Here is a 17,959-nt window from a genome sequence, read left to right on the forward strand (position 1 = left end):
GAGCAACAGGGACCTAGGACCTTCGCTATGGGAATAGCTTGGTCACAACTAATGTGCAATGGTTGCAAGGAGAATGACAGCAGTTCCCAAAGTATTATTGAGTTAATTAAACACATCGACAAACTCTTCTGAACTTGGTCAGAGATCTCTAAACACCAAAACTTACTCAAGATTGTAAATAAATCTCACTACAGAGTCTGAATGCCTTGATTCAAGGAGCTTCTGAGTAAACCAGAATGTAGAAATTATGTCCATACCCAGAAACAAATTATGTTCACCTTGTAATTTGATTTTGATGATATGTTTTGCAGTTATCATCTTTGGCTCTGAGTCATTACTCGTAGTGGAAATACTGACACATGTAATGGCTCAAAACAGCATGCGGAAACTTTCCACTCTTCCCTCTGTCTCTGCTCACCAGGACTCATTCACTCACTCATTGTCTTTTAGCTGCAGAAAAACATTAGACTTTTTATAACTGTGAGGTATTAGTGGGCACCTGGAAAATGGCGACAAAGTCATTGTCATACGAGTAATGGTGGTTCTTAGCCAGACTGAACCTCACCCACGTTGAGCATCTGAAAGGATGAAAGCCTTCTGAACACTGAGACTTTTCAGCAGTGTTTTTCTGATGACCTTATAGGTTTTGTTTTACTTATTCTACCGTCTCTGAATTCCTGCTCTAACTTCTCTGCAGGTAATGCAGATTGCTAGCAGGGATCTCACTGGGGCTGTACATACAATTATTTTTTTCCTGCAATCTGAAAACCTGGAAGAATAAATAAAGGTCCCTAGTACTTTTTTGCAAAGCAGGTAAGGAGAAAAGAAATTGATTCAGTTGAAAAGCTCCAAACATTAAAAAAAGTGTTGCTACAAGTCAAGCCATAGCCATTCTGCTACCTCTGTAAGCAAAACCAAAAAAAATTGACCAAACTGCCAAAAATGACAATAAGCACTGCTTTTTTTCTAATTTAGAGAAGCTGCCTTCCTTAACTTTCAATCTGTAGATGCACAGTTGATGCTTGCTTTCAGTGCTGATTTTAATCTCTGTGTGACTTCACTGTCAAAACTAACTAGACTACAGTAAAGGCTGGTACTGTTTTTCAGCATCTTACTAAGAAACAGAAAATAAAGCCCCTCTCTAAACTTACATGATCTCCAAAAAGCAATGTTTTTGTTCACGTTTGTTGCTGTGACTGCACATGGAAAGTAGTCCTTTGTATTGAGAATTATGTAGTTCTGTAAAAGCAAAAAAAAAAATACTGACTCCTGAAAACATTCTAATTATAGCATTAAGATTTAAAATTCTACTTATGCCCCTGACACCTAGAAGCAGTACTTGAAGCTACATTCATAAAAATACTTCTGACTTATTACCAAGAAAGACTGTTACAGTACAGAAACCTTGTTTTCTGCTGAGTAGAGGGAGATTGAGAAGACATTTAGATCCAGAAAGTCCTACTCCCCCACCTAATGATTTGCCATGGCTGCTGTGCTGACCGACAATTCTTCACATTAGTATTGCTGCCTGGGCTCAGCAGGAAAGAGACTTCACAGTAACCACTGGGGAGATGGAAAAGGGTCTTTTTCTGCCTATATTCCTCCAAAGGGCTTGATTTCATAAACCTTTGTATTAAACTCATAGCATGTTCTCCAATACATTTTAAAAAATGCTGCCATGACTACCATTTTTTTCTTTTTATAACAAACAATAAGTAGTTATGGTGCTGCTTTCTAATTAAATTGCCAGTGCTTGAAGCATTTGCTAATAGATGGGAGGATTTCTGCCTTTTGAGCATTTCCTCTTCAAGCCAGAGAAGGCTGACACCCATTGTATCCTACCTCCTAAGAGAAGCACAGATTAAAACATTGGGCTAGGTCATGGCATCACTGACTCTTCGCCTGTTGGAAACAGGCCAATTCACTAAAAACCTTCTACAAGATCCACTGGGTGAAGAGATATGCTCCATGCTGTGCCTAGGACAACCACTAGACCTGGTGGACAGCTCCTAGGCTTGGATGAAACAGCATGGACAGAGGACTTGAATTTTGGGGGGGTCTGGGCCAGCACTATTGCTTGTCTACATTTTGGCTGGCTTCAGCAGGAGCTGAAGCCTTTTTTAGCTTGTCTGTTTAATATTGTTGTTTTACATGTCAATAGACTCGATACATACCATTTGTACTTTGCAGCTTGGAAAGAACTGTCTGACTTACCAGCTGGAGGACACAGTAAATCATTAGGACTTTAAAAGCATCTTTGGAAGAGGCCAAAACTCCAAAGGGGAAAAGTAACAAACCTTTGACTCTGTGTCATAAAAAATTATACATCAATGAAGTAAAGATCTGGGAAAACACACAGGGGCAGGGAATTAGATTGGGGAGTTGGAAATGCTGAAGATTAAAATGAGAAACTGGAAAAGCAGAAAGGGAGAGAGTGAGGGGCTAGCTGATACTAAACGGACTGATGGTGCAGACTTCCTCTTGAAAAGGATTTTTTAATTGTCAAAGCTGTAGCAAGCATCTTTTTTATTTATCCTCTAGATACTTTACCCTAGAAGTCTTATTTAACACCATAATTACATAATTTTGTGCTCAGTTAGCTTTATAAGCCTCAGTGGAGGCTCATGAGCATCCCTTTCACACAACCCTGCATTTTTCTGCTGTTAATTTAATGCTTATGAAGAGCCCATAAATTTGTATTGATCTCTTTTTCTCCTTGCAGACTTCAACCACATTAGTATATGGAACAGATGGGAGTCTTTAACTCATTAGAGGGAACCAGTTTAATACTGATCCCATCAATCTGTTCTATTTTTGCCTTGGAGACAGAAGTTTTTTGGTGAAGAGTGTAGTTATATGCATCTGCTCTGTGTGTGTACCTAGATGGCAGGTTCTGAAGCTACTGAGGCAGAACCGAAGGAAGAAGGAACATTGCAGAGTAGATGAAGAAGAGACCTTTTGGCATGCCACCAAGCAGAAAGCATAATTAGAATGAATTTATAATCACAGTGCAGCTACTTAAGGAAAAACAGGAATACACAAGAACAGCTTGATATGGTTCAGAGTTTGCCCTGTTTGTGTTTAAAAAAAACACACTAATTCTATTGATAAAGGCTCCACCTCTTTTAGATTTAATAACTCTTGGACTTAAATGCTCTGGAGTGTTTTCTACTCTAGCGCTCCTCTGAAACTGTAATATCTGGATGGCTTTAAGAACTGGTTTGAATCAGTGACACAGAAAAAGGTGTGCTTCTGTGATTAACAGACTCCTTCCATCAGGTTAGCATTCTTGTTCTTTGTGTTCATTGCTGAGTCTAGATTTCTGAAAGGTTAGTGTATGAACAAGCAGGGAAAGTTTCACTTGAAAGATTACTACAAATAATGCACAAATAAAGCACAAATGAGTGAGACATGGAAAAAAAAAGGCATTAATTTATTAAACAAATCCAGTTTTTGCAATGACAGTAGCATCAATTCTAATAATTAGCACAGTGTACAATATAGTAATATTTGTTTCTGCCTAATTTGGGAAACTCTTTTGGAAAGATGGCTGAAATATGGAGAAAGTGCATATACTGAGAAAAACAGAGACTGGCTTTTACAACTTTATTTTAAATCAAGACCATGGTCCTCAAAACACTGAAAATACATCCAATGACTGCTAATTTGAGCAGCAAGTAAAACTTTAATTGCCCTATTGGCATTGGATGTGCACAGGAATGTATAGTGCAAACAAAAACATGACTACAGACTAATTTAGTTTGTTTTAAAGATATTTTATAGTTTCAGAAAAACAGTAAGGAAAAAAAAAGTAGATATCATCCAAGATAAATGCATTTATAAACCAGACAACAGGACAACAAATACATTGTGTGGTTTTCTTCCTATGTTTCTAGTTGGTAGGAACAGGCCCAGAAAAACAGATCTTCTTTCTTCTAGAAATTTGTCTTCTGTTATTTATGATGTAACATGACACCATAATAATGTCAGTAGTTGCCAAGCCAGCCAGATTAATTAATTTCATACCAGCAGCTAATTATGGTGCCTTAAGGTGCATCTCCATCTCTTTTTACTTTTGTCCTCCCAAAGAGCTGTCCTAATATTTCCTGAAAGTTTGGTTTGTTTCCTTTTAGGCAAATTACCAAAGAATACTAATGTCATTCCAGATTATAGACTGAAGTAAAGAATAAACTGCAAGATCAGATAAATTCCTGTTCTAGATTTCATAAAATAAACAAATGTATAAGAATGATGCAAACATTGTCTAAATGTATGTTTGATGAAAATAATATATGTAAATCAGTGGTTTCAGACTTTCTAATTGCTTAGTAAAAAGGCCTTACAGAACATAAAAATCTACAAATATTAATTTCAGCTTCTTTCAAATAGAAATTTATTAGCAATTTATTTGTTATTTATATTATTTTCTTTAAATAAAATAAAGCAACAGGTGAAATATGAGATTATAAATAATTTTAACCATGGGGTTTGTAACTGACCATTACAAATCCATTGTTTATGTGCATAGGAATGTATAGTACAAACAAAAACATGACTATAGAGTAATTTAGTTTGTTTTAAAGATATTTTATAGTCAAAAGGGAATAAAACCATAACACAAAACTCAGTCAAGGATTGAACTAACTAGCAGACACACAAATTTTTTTTTTGCATCTGTCAGTCAAGCAGATGACCAATAAAACACTGTATTGTCAAACTGAGTTGATTATACAATTGAGTTCTCCTGTTTTGATATTTTTAAAGGGAAAGTTTGATTAACAATGACACTTGAATTACAATTTTCTTAAAACTTAGCATAATCAGTCCAGACATAGCCATGAGATGTACACTGTGCATCTCAGACCACAAGCCTGTACCTCAGCTAACTGGCATAATTGTCATTTGTCACAATAATCCTTGGTATATGTTGAAATAACAGAAATGTCCTGGGGCCTGTTTGTAACTGCAAATGTGGGCCAGGACCAAAGCCTTTGCCTACAAACACAGCTGAGCCTATGTAGTGCTGGTAGCACGTTGGAAATTTCCAGAAGTGCCATGTCCATGGCTAGGAGGCTGTTTTGTGTGGGGATGTTCTCAACTTGCTCTCTGGAGAAGGGCCTGTGTGTACTTTAATAATCAGCTGAAAGGAGAAAAAGAGGAGGAACAAAACACTGTAGTATGGTGGTGAGTGGTGAGTGCTGCAGGCAGGCATGAAAGCTGACTGCAGTCCCTGCTCCAGACACAGTTTGTGGATTTTAGCAGACAGATACTGGTTACTGTGGCTGGTGCTCAGGATTGCCCCCTTTCTCATCAAGTGTCCTAGGACAGCCCTGGCTAGTGCAGAGTCAAGAGTCTGGCTATAGCACAGAGGCACAGCTTCAACACACCTTCACTGATAGCTGATGTGATTTTGAACCACTTCAGGTAAATAAAGAATACAGGTCCCACAAGTTTTAGGCTTCAGTGCACAAGCTGTATTAAAAAAGAAAAAAAAAATCAAGCAAAGTACAATTTGTGAGTTTTGGAGAAACCAGAACCACTCTTACACAAAAAGTGGCCTTAACTCCTCAGGCAAAATCTGAACCTACCAGTGTGTGCTAGACTCATTTTGTACTGGTGGGCTGACAGGAGGAAGGTGTGGGGGTGCTTCAGAGCTGAGCTGTGGAGGGAGATCCAAATCAGTCTGCCAAAATGGGATTAAGCCTGAACTGGGACTTTGGCAATCAGCACTTCTTCAGTACAGGATGAAAGCACAGATGCAGTTGTGGCAGCTGTGCAGTGAACAGTTTCTAGCACTGTCAAACAGAGGTCTCTGTTTGGCATTTCTAGATGGTGATGATGTTCTCTGTTGTCCATATCCTACTACTTTGGCTCTGGGCTGCATTTGGCTCTGAACAGTTAAAATATACCAGAATCAAAATCAAGGGTAACCCCTTCATTAAGTTAATCTGAGAGAGCAATTCAGGTGCTTGGGTTTTTTTGCATGTTTAATGTTCTGTATGGAAAGTTTAATTCTCTTTGAGGTGATTTCAACCTTGTTGGAAAAGAAAGGTTGCTTAAATAAAATACAAAGTAATAGTACAAGTTTAATAAACCAACGCATGTAATTTTAAATGTTCATAAAGTATAGAATTTTTAAATTGTCTTCTTAGGAATATCTTACAAATGAGAAATCCCAGACTTTCCCCCAGGTAGATATGAGGTTTGATATCAAAGGGTGAATATGTGTATGAATCTATAGATAATATTCTGTCATAGGTTACCTTAGGCAATGAGACTTTTATGATTTTAAATGCATATAGCCCTGTTTATAGCCCACAGAATGCAGTTTTGCCTTGACAATTATAATACTTTAACTATTAAGGGGTTTTTTTTAGAAAATGCTGTCTGAAAAAGCTTTGGAGATTTACTTGATTTAGAAATTAAACTGAAGCCCAGATTCTTATATATATTAAAGTCCAAGAACCTGATGAATTGCTGCTGTCAGCTACATGCAAATTATGCCTTGAAGCAGAGCTGTTGCCTTCACTTCCAAGACAGCATAAAGTTAATGAGCCAAACATATGAAATACTCTTACACAACCAAAATAGAAGGGAAAAGAAAATTTTGGACTGGCAGTTGTTCAGAAATATTGAGACTGCTTATAAATATAACCCAAAAATGAACAAAAGCCATACTCTATTGAAAAATGAGAATTTGTTTTCAGTGGGAGCACTTTATAGTGGTAACAAGTTAAGGGCAGCATTTGTGAAAGATGCTGTGGTTTTGATTTAATTTGCCATCTATCAGTTCAGGTCACTAAATTTTCCTGTAGTCACTGAACCTACTTGGAAGGAAGCACAACTGAGAACCTGCTGGAGTTAGTTGAACTTGGTTAGAAATTTTCATGCTTCTCTGTATATCTGCTCTGTGACTGTGTCCTCTCAGATGTTCAAGAGCCCCATCTTGATTGCTCTGCAGAGTTAGAGCAGTATGTATTTCTCACTTATTTTGGCATGTTTGGGATACACTCGGGATATGTGGAATAGTGCAGGAATTCACTTTTTTTTTTCTCAAGGGTTGTTTTGTTGAACAAAATAACTCTACAGGTCTGCTGTCTTTCTGTTCTCCTGATACAGAGCCTCCCAGCTACCAGCTGCCCATGATCAGGACTTCTTACAAAAAAGAACATGAGAAGTGTCTATGGAGCTGTTAAATAGCAAATAACACACACCAGTTTCAGGAAGAATGTCATAAAGAAGGACATGGGAAGGACAAATTTTGGCTCATCTACTGCAGTGGCAGTTCTAAGCAAAGGAGACCTCAAACAGGAGACAGCTATGGGATCTCCTAAAAGAAAATGGCTGTTACAGAAGAAGAGGAATCTGTGTATCTCTGTTGGAGGAATGTTGGTATTTTTCCCTGCCAATCTTTAATTTCGCAAATGATGAATCCAAGCGTAAGGATGGAAGAATAAGATAATTTAAGTCCAGATCTGGACTTTGATGGCAAAGAAGAAAGAGTAGAGAGACTATAATTTTGAATTAGTAAGCGTGATCATCAGTTGATAAGTGTCCTGAAAAGAAGGACCATAGAGACAGAGTCATGTTATCTGTGTTCAAATGTGATCCTTTCACATTAGGGTTGTGGGCAGCTCTGTTTGAAGTGGGAAATGGTTTATTGTTGGTGGTGTTTCCTGTGCTATCCATAGTCCACAGGTAAATAACTCTGTTGCCACGGCTTTCTATTTGTTACCTGTCATAAACAATAGATTATACTTGCTTGCTTGTTAATTCTATATAAGTCTAGTTTCTGAGGTCACCCTCTTAAAACATACTCAGTCCCCAGGCTGTGCTGTGCTTGTAAATGATACAGCTACAGCCTTGATGGTTTTTGCATCATTCTTCTCTAGCTTCTACTTGTCACGTGTTATTTCTCCCGCTGAGTTTGGCAGTTCTAGTTATTGAATTAAAACTTTATATAATTATACTACCACCCCCTCAAAAAAATAAAATCTGAAAAGAAAGCCCCTTCTTGGTTAATGTCTATCAAGATGAGGACCAATTTAAATCAGCCTGGAGCTTTTCTGCTTCAGCATTAATCATGAACTGCAGAAAATCATGTGTATTAGCACTTTTTTGCCATTTGTAAGCTTATGTTTTGATGATGGTAAAATTCAGTGGTTTGGTAATTTATCCTGGAACTAAGCTGTAAGCACCAAAAATAATCATGTGCCCTTTGCAATTTGCTGGTTTTTGCTTGAAGAATTAGAATGGAGGGCACAAATACACATTTTCCAAACTGCGGCCATTGTTGACCAGACTTGCACTGCTTAAGATTCCTGTGTATCATCATGGTGTGGGGAAGGTAGGCACAATCTCTGAGGGCAAGGACATGGCATCTAGCTCTTCTCCCAGAGTGATCTGAAAGCACTTCATCAAATAGGAAAATAACCATCCTGCATGCCTGATCTTGACTAAGAAAAAAAATGGAGAATGAGCATTGCATGTAATCATTTCTCTATAATGATTTTGGTGGAACTCTTCCAAGATATATCAAGGATGTAGAATGATCTTATGTTCATGTGAAAAAAACCCACTTTTAATGTGTTTGAAAATGCATACTGAAGTCCTCAGCACTGTGAGTGCGATGCACTCTGTCTGACTTCAGACACAGGCAACATGGGAATCTGCATCCTAAGAACAGAATGTCACCTGGCAGCCAAAGATCACCTGAACTCCAGTTAGAAAGTCTACACTAGATCTGCAAAGTAACTTAGGTCAGTCTGCGTTGTAGTGACCTTGTCAAATTAGGCTTTTCTAACTCTCCAAGCAGCTCTTAGGGAACTTGGCCCATGCTCTGCTTCAGCAAATCCTTCCAAGAGTGAAAACACAAGGGACTGGCCCAGGTTTACAGATGTGCTTCCTACTAACATCTGAGTTTCAGTGCACTCTGCTGCTCATTATCCCTGCGTTATTTCCCTTTCTAGGGAAAAGAGGCCAAAACAAGGGGAAATAGCCTGGATCTTGTAGGTTTTCCAGTCCCTGAGGCAACATCATGATTACTTTTGGTTTGGTTACAACAGGTGTCTGTTTGATGACCTTGTCATCAAGACAACCTTCCCTGCCCACAGAGGAGGTAGCTTGTTGTCTGGGTCAATTTCTTTCAGATAGTGGAGGTTTCCAGCCAAAAGCCTATTATGAGACAATTTATACTGAGGAGCGTGGGAAGATGCACCAGAGAAGGTCATGCTTTCAGTAAGTGTAGTAGAACCTGAGCACTCCAAAGTTCCCTGTATCTGACTCAAAAGTGAAGAAGCTTCTGCAGGTATGAAGGTCCTGGGTTAGATTCCCATCACTGCTGTGAAATACTGTCTTTCAAAAAGCAACACTCACTTTATAGGCTCCCTAGAAATAGAAGTTCTTTACTCTGGAGGTGCTTGCTGCTTCATTCCTGGCTCCTGACTCCCCACTGTGTTGGTCATTGCAGAGATGAGGGGACAAAAGAGGTGAAATCACATTGGTCAATGACAGAGAAGATTTCCATAGGGGCATTCTTCAGTCAGTTGAATGTTTTGTCAACATATTTCCTAGAACATTTCAGTTCTGATAAGTCTGGCATTTTCTGTCAGAGAAATACCAAATCTAGAAAAACTTCTGCCATGTCAGCTGTATTTTCAAATACATGTCTATTTACATTAAAGCTTTGTCTTTGACACACTGTTGCTTTTCAGTTGGAATTCACTGAGATATTTGAAAAAGCTGCTTAGAGCAAGTAGCCTTGAAAGGCACACGTGTTCATGTCAAGCATAACAAAAGGACTTGGGCTGGTGGCAGGGCAAGACTGTCATTAAATCGGTACTAAGCAGTGGCTGGGAGCACTTTTGAGTCCTGACAGCTGGGCACCACTTTGCAAGTGAAAAGACTAACATGAGAAGAGGGAATTAGGAGGGTCCAGCATCTTAGCACTTCCCCACTGAAGCTGCCAAGGCCGGAGGAGAGTGGGGATGTCTGTGCCAGGACCCTCACCCTGGGCATGGAGAATTGTGTCACTTCAGCAGCCCTAAAGTGAGCAAATTTGCACTGGAGGCGTGGTGTGTGAGCAGTACAAAAGCTGGCATGTATGGATCATTTAAATTGGTTTACTGCTGTGTAAAAATGCTGTGTACGATGACTGATGTGAAAACAGAAGAGGAGACTTAGGTATGAGCTATGATACTTGGGTTTCTCCAGAGAAAATTGGTTTATCTTCCACTGGTTCATAAATTCAATTTGCCTCTTTGACTTCCTGTATTGATACAAATGGAGTAAATCAGATGACGGCTTAAACAGACATGTTGAGGTAAGCATTTTTCATTCCCTTTTTTCAATTAAATGAGCTGCAATTGCATTACGGGCAACTCTGCTCATCCAACTCATAAATATTCTTAATGCATTCTGTCTAGTGCAACCTATGGTGACGCAAACAACTGGCCCTCTGACCTGTCCTCTCCATTCTTTGGCATATGCTTGGAGAGCTACGTTTTGAATCGGAGCTTTTTCTAGCTGAGATATAGAAATACTGAGAGTTCTTTGTATATCTGCTTTTTTTCTTATGTGGCTATAGAGTGTCTAATTGCCAGATGGCCATTAGACCTCAGCAAATTGTAGCTGGAAGCAGGATTTTATACTAAAGGCTTGCTTTTAAGAGCCATTCTGGTACTGGTTCAAAATTAACTTTCAAAACATTTTATAGGCCATTTTCTTGCCTTAGAGAAGAATGCACTGGAATGAAGAGGAGATCTAAGGAGTGCTGATGCTTTTGCAAAGCCAGACAGAAAAAGATAAAAGAGCGCCCTGCATGATGCTGCTAATATGCACATCAAAAATCAATGATGGTTGCAGAGAAAAGGAAAGCAATGTTCATCATTATTTTTGTGGTTTTGAATTAATATAAATTTACTTATACTGAAAAATGCTGCTTTATTATCCTCTGTAGAGGTAATTTAAAACATGTTCTACAGCCTACACAGGAAGCAGCTAATCATTGCAGTTGCAAACAAAGAGAACATCAGGTCTTTCAACAGTATAGTGCTTTTTTTTTTTCTTTGTTTTTAATTTTTTAAGTGCTTTGGCTGAAATCTTATCAAATGAGGAGGTTATAATTTAAGCAGAACAGTTCTGCAATCCTGCTTACTAAAAGAATGCAACAGACTTAATAGAGGACTAATTTAACTCAAGAGTTTTGGAGCTACTGTGAAAAGCAGTTATTGCTTTCTAATGTTAGGCTTTCTGACTTGGTAGTATAATAAATTGCCACTGTCCAAATACCCTTCTTTCTCCTTACATCTGATAAATGTGAGAATAATATACATATTTAAATTTTTATGTAATATTTCAAGCAAGTATTTCAGTTTAAAACCCTATTGCAACACTGCTTTGGTAAAGAGAAGTAGAGGTAATATTTTTATGCGGCCTTAGCAACTCACCATAATATTTGCACCATAATGATGAAGTTTACTTTTCCACAGTGGGATATCATTGAATTATAAGGTATTTTCAGAACATCAAGTGTTGCAGAAAACTTTCCTGCTGGTGTTGTGAAGATTCACAGAACACTCCTTTTCAATCTACTCTGCCCAACAAGATGCGCATAGCCCAGGCACTCTGAGATTACTTGGCAAGACCGCTAGGAATTAGTCACCCTGCAAGCCAGACCCCAAGCCTTCCATCCTTCAGGTTAATGTTACAATCTGCAGGCTACAAAGTAAGACATTTACATTTCTCTTCTCAGCCTTGAAAGCTCTGATCTTGGCTGCTGAGCCGCAGGGAATTAATGGGTGTTTTTCATATTCAGAACATTGTATAGTTATAGGGGGAGGACCTAATCCTGAGAAACACGTATTTTTAACACAGTTCAGGACCTAAATCTTCTTCCTGAGAGCATCTCAAGGTACCTTCTGCTAGGAAAGGGTACTGACTCAGTCAAGACTGAAAGGGCCCATGCCTAATCTCTAGGATGGAGGTTGAACTTTTAATTAACTAAAATTTCTTGGCTGCTTTCTGTATTGAGCATGTGATATTTTCATACTGCCCTTTGGAATTGTGCCTAATTCTCCCCATTAGTTATCTAAAGATGCCAGGATGTCTGACCTTGCTCTTCTGAGTTGCACTGCGCAAGTTAGAAGTGCTTAAACTTGAACTGTGGATCTAACCTTCAACTTGTAATACAGAGTTTGTTAAAAATGTAGAAAGCCATCTTTTAAAATCAAACATAAATGAGGCTGACTTCAAGGCAAGTCCCACAGTGAACTTTGTGGGCTATGTCCTCACTTCAAGAAGTTCTTTTTCAGAGTGACATGACATCAAAAAAATGTAGAGTAGCTGAAGAGTACAGAAAATGAAATACTGACATTGGAGAAGGCAAAGTCAAGTTTGGAGACACAGAGCAATCCACCTTCTAAATAGAGGGCACTTCTGGAAACTCCTCACTGCATGATGCCACTGGGACAAGACCTTTGCTGCCTCTCAGGCTTCTGTAGCCCCTATCCCAGCTGAGAGGAGCTTGGCATATTGAACTTTCCTGGGACTGCTCATCCGTGTTGGGAGGCTCCAGTGGGTGGTCGAGCAGAAAGCTGCTGATATGGCAAGATGATTTGCTGGAGCTGGACACAGGAGTGGCCTAGATGAGAAAAGCTTTATATCTGAGCTGAAGGTATTGGTCCAGGACAATGGAAAGGAAATGCAGACCACTCAAAATTGTTTGCAGCAGCCCTGGCTAGTGTTTCTGTCACTCAGTGTTTTCCGAGGGAGCTTTTGTACTTTAAAAGAAGAAGGTGAGTAGCTTGGTGCCATCATTCCTATATAAAGACCACAAAAAAGTTTGCATCTACCAAATAATGCACTTACAGTGGGTCCTACAGACACTGTTTAGTTGCAAATGGGACATGCAGTGGACAATATGCACAGTGTGTTGTGGGAATACTGAGCAGAGATAAATTGTCATTGCATTTCACTAAGAAGATGTAGCTCAGGCTGTGAAGGAGAAAGTATATCCTGCCACTGTAAAGTTCTAGAAATCATCTGCTGAGTTTGACTAACAAATTATTTCTTTCTTCCAAAGCCTGCAGATTCTAACAGTTCTTATAATGCTTTAACTCTATGAAGAATTGTTTCAAAAATTTAAAATAACTTCACAGATACTATTGAATACTTTTAATGTAGGTCATGACTGTAGTAATAAACAGTTACTGTCTTGTTTTGTAGACAAAATAGTAATGCATAACATTCATTTCTGCTCACTATATTAAAAAGACCCACAAATTTTAGGAGGTTTGACAGATAGTAAAAGCAAAGAGAAAGTTCCCAGAAAGCAATACCTAAATCACTCTTGAAACTCCAGTTAGTCTCAGATTATTCACAGCCCATAAGATTATGATATGAACTGCTTAAGAACACAGCTTGAGTAATGCTGCTGTGAGAAGAAGCACAGAGCAGCATGTGGTCTCCTTGGACTCTGTCCCCACACAGGGTGCAATGAAAGCTCACCGGTTTAAAGCATCCAAAGTAAACAAGTGTATTTTTAATAATGGTACGGGGCTTTATGATCTCCTTGCAAGGGGCAGGAGTGGCACTCGCAACCTCTGTGCTCAAAAGCCACATCTTTCTTAGATTTCAGCAGATAGCAAATGCTCTTTGCAGTTTAAAGCCAAGCTCATGGTCACACTGGCAGTGAGAATTCAGGGACTTTTCAGCATGTTTCTGAGAGGCAGCACGGTGAGATTTTTTAGATAGCTTGAATATGAACACTGTCATTAGCAGCCGTCTTGCACTTAGGACAAGCAGCTCAGTCCTTTATGGCCTCAACTAGCCAAGCTTTTGTCTGAAAAGAAAAGCTGAAAAACATTGCCTTCCATCAGAATCAGAGCATGCCTTGGAACTTGACCAGAACCTAATTCAAGGTTCATCAGGGCTGTATTCTGGGAAGTTTGTATAGGAAGAAATCCAAAGTGCCTCCTTGGTTCCCTCTTGAAATTCATCAGTGCAATAAGGGAGACATTCAGAGTTGTGTCTTTCATGTTCTGCACTATTTTATTATTATGTTTGTCTGCCTAATCTCTTTATGATATGTTAATGGTCTAACATCAACCATATTTTTATTTGTTTCTATGTTTTTCTTCAGTCAGAGGCATTCTAATACCCTGTAGCATAGAGGAGTCCTTATGTAGTTCTTTGGATTAAAAGCAGGGGCAAATCTAGTTCATCAATGGCCAGATACTATATACCACATACAGAACATCCATCATACACTGAGACAAAAGTTTATTGCTATATTTTTATAGAATATACTTTTTTTCTTAATATCTGTCTGTAAAAACCAGTCACCTGATCATTGCAACATTTACTTCTTCATATACATGGGTATTAATTCCTACTTTGTTGTATAGTATCTGAACATTGATGTGAACATGCTGATGAGGTTTGCTAAGACATCCCACAGCATTCAACCAAAGACAACAAAAACTTCATTTACGCTTAAGGTGACATAAGGTAGCAGATGCTTTGATTTATATCCCACTCTCCGCTGGCTTGTTTACAAGATTAATTATTCTTCCTAGGTGCATCCAATAGCTTTAGCCATAATATTTCTGTGTATCTGACTGCAAAAGACATTAATAAATATACTTAATAAGTTAGGCTCATTTAGGACCACACATGTCAGACGTTCTGTGGATTTGCTAATTAGCAGTGCTGCACACTCCAAATAGGAACCTCCAGAACCTGTTACAAGCAGTCTGGTATTCAGGAAGATTAATCACCGGGCTGCAGAGCTCAGATGCTGAATGAGAATGTTCAGTGGAGAAATTAAATCCCTCCAGGCAAACTGTAACTTGCATACCCTTTTTCCACAGTCATCACTCAGCTACATGTTTATTTAAGATAGCAAATTACCACTCATGCCTCATCGTAAATGACTTACTGAGAGATGAAAGAGCCCCATCCAGCTCTACCCACAGGTGCTGAGCTTGGGTCCTAATAAAATATATGTACAAGAAACCACTTATTTAGTGTTTTTTCCACAGTGAAGGGAATGAAAACTGTGTGTGATCTAAAGCACCTGCTAGATTTGTGAATATTATGAGAATCCTATGCCTCCTGTGTCAAATTTTCTCCTGTTTCCGTGTTGGTTTTCATGTATGTGTGGAGGAAAAAGGAGCACAGTAGACAGTCATGTACATTTACCTAAAATACCAGCTTTGCAGAGGAGGACCTGGAACTCCTGCAGGGCAGAGAAGTTGGCTGTGATCCAGCAATGAGACCTTGCTGCAATGAAAGTTGATGGTAGCCTGGGCTGCTTTAGGAAGAGCATGGCCAGTAGGTGAGAGAAGGCATCCTTAGCACTAGTGAGTGCCATCTCCAGTATGAGAGAGACATGAACATACTGAAATTAGTCCATCAAAGTGTCAAAAAGTGGTTTAAAGGATTGCAGCCTCATTTCTATGATGAGGGATGGAAAGTTCATCCTGGAGAAGACAAGGCAGAAGAGAAGGAAAAGGACTTTATTAGAGGAAGCAGCCTTTTCTGGTCTTGTGATAAGATTACAGATTCAGGGTGCAAGACAGTATCTCCTGTCAGCTTGTGTTATGCAGCAGAAAATATGTATACTTTATGATTTTGTTGGACAACGCTATAACCGATTTTTTGCACTTTCCAGAAAGAAATACATCAGTGACTAATGACTTCAGTCACATTATATGGTAAACTTAAATACACAATAGTATTAGGAAAAGCTATTTTTCTTCTCTTCTTCTGATGTTTATGACAAATGCTTCTGTGTCAAGCTGTAAATAGTTGATGACTAATTCACTAAATTAATGGTGGCAATTTGAGAAGAACTATAGCAACACCAAACGAGCAAAAGATACGCTTAAAAAAAAATTACAGTGGGTTCATTCCTCCTCTGTATTTTAAGGTTTTACCTAGGATCATATGTCTTTGGGATTTCCTTTAACAGCCTCATGTCCTTAAGCTTCTATATGCAAGAGCTATTGTGGAAAAACGCAGGGCATCTGGACTCTGTCTGACATAATGCAATTTTGTTTTTCTTTTAAGGTCAGCCAAGTTCATTGCTGAAGGCCAGCCCAGCTGGGAAGATTACTCTGTGACTCTTATTCTTTCAGGAAAGAATGAAACCAGACTTCAGTTTCTGGAAATGTAATGGGTTAAAATACAGTAACAGCCTTTTTCCCCCAGATACTTTTTATAAAATAACAGAGCTAATAAGTAAAAAAAAAAAAAAAAAAAAAAAAAATCTTAAAAAAATCTACATTCTCAGAAAGGGCAGCAGCACTGTCAGATTTATCATGTCAGTTTTCTCTGAGATGTGTGGCTTCCAATAAATTTAATGTGCTGTCAGTGTGAAGGAAAATGTGTCCCTTAAAGAATAGGTATTGTAGAGCTGAAGAGATTCTCCACCAAGAAGCATAAAAATCACACTGAGTTCAAGCTAACATAAAGTTTGTAAATGCACAAGTTTTCTGGAGGGAATTATTAGGCAGAAAAATAAAAAGGCCTCTAGTAATACTTTTAAAGTTACAAAGCTTATTGAAATACAGAATTCCCTAGGCATAGAAAGTTAAGCCTCATGGCTTGGGCAAAGTCAGCTTTAGAATTAACATTGAACAGGCATTAAAGAGAAATCTGGCAAAGAAAAATACACCTAATTTCCCTCTAAGACTTTAGGTATGTTTCTAACTCTGAGTAGTAATATGGAAAGAGACATGGAAGAGATCTATTCCTTTTATCCCCAAAGGGAGTAAGTAAAAAACTAGAATTTTCATGTTGTTTTTGGAGTAAAACCAAGCACTTCTCCAGCCAACCCAAAAGATCCTTTTTGCAATGATGGGACTAGATTCAACATGATGAGATGGGAATGGGCAAGAAAAGGGTGCATTTGATCATGAACCTTTGTAGCTGATTCCAAAAACCAGGAACAACTGACATGCCTTCGTCATGTCCTAATTTCTGCCATCCCCAAATTAAGATGTTGACTCTTGCTTGTGCCTATATGCATACTTTATGTTCCAACCATGTGTTCTTTCTTGTAGTCTTGCTGGTATGTGCCAGACCTCTGTGCCTGTGTTCTTATCACAAATAATTTGAACCAGTAAATAATTTTTTATTCATGCCTTTGAAGGCCATGTGTTGGTATTTAATAAACTGTATGAGACATTGTCAGGCAGTCTGCAACCTGACCGAACCAATAAAATTGTCTACATGTTTCCATACAGGGGCTCTTATCTGTAAGTAAGCTAGCAAGTGTAGGCAACCTATGACCTTTAAAATGTAAATCTAATTTCCATTTAGTGTAAATAAAAGCTACAGAGACAGCGAGGCATAAGATGGCCTGTGCAATTTTCATAAAGATCTGTCGTCCTTCTAATTAAAAGAGATGAAAAGAGATTGAGAAGCACAGTGCTAGGTGATACTTAGGCAATCAGAATGAATAAATCAGTTCTCTCAATGTAATTTATATTTTCAGTTAATGTGATTGTCTGTGAACTGCCTGCAGTGTGTTTTTAAGACATGATATTTGCATAGGCTCTTGCTGAAAAAAATATGCGGCCATTACTGCTGTGATTAGAGTCTGAAGTAGTGGGAACATGCTGAGCAGCAGGAGGAGAAGACTGCAGATTTGAGACTTTTGGAGATCCTAGATTCAGAGGAAAAAATTGCTGCACTTTGTTTATTTTGAATAATGTACAAAAATCAGAAACAAAGCAGTTGCCTCCTGTACTGGAAGGGAAGAGTATCCATGGAGAGATCTGCGGAGGCTGTATGTTCAGTGTGCACTGCTTTGGCTCAGGGTTTTTGTGTTCAGTATGAATGACCTTGCCCTGAAGCACACATTTCCAGACAAAAAAGTCATCATAAACCCTGCAAAACACTTGTGGCTCACTGATGGGCCACAAGTTGCTGACAAGTTGCTACACCAGACTAC

This window comes from Fringilla coelebs (assembly GCF_963513975.1).
Source record: "Fringilla coelebs genome assembly, chromosome: 2".
In the NCBI taxonomy this organism is placed as follows: domain Eukaryota; kingdom Metazoa; phylum Chordata; class Aves; order Passeriformes; family Fringillidae; genus Fringilla; species Fringilla coelebs.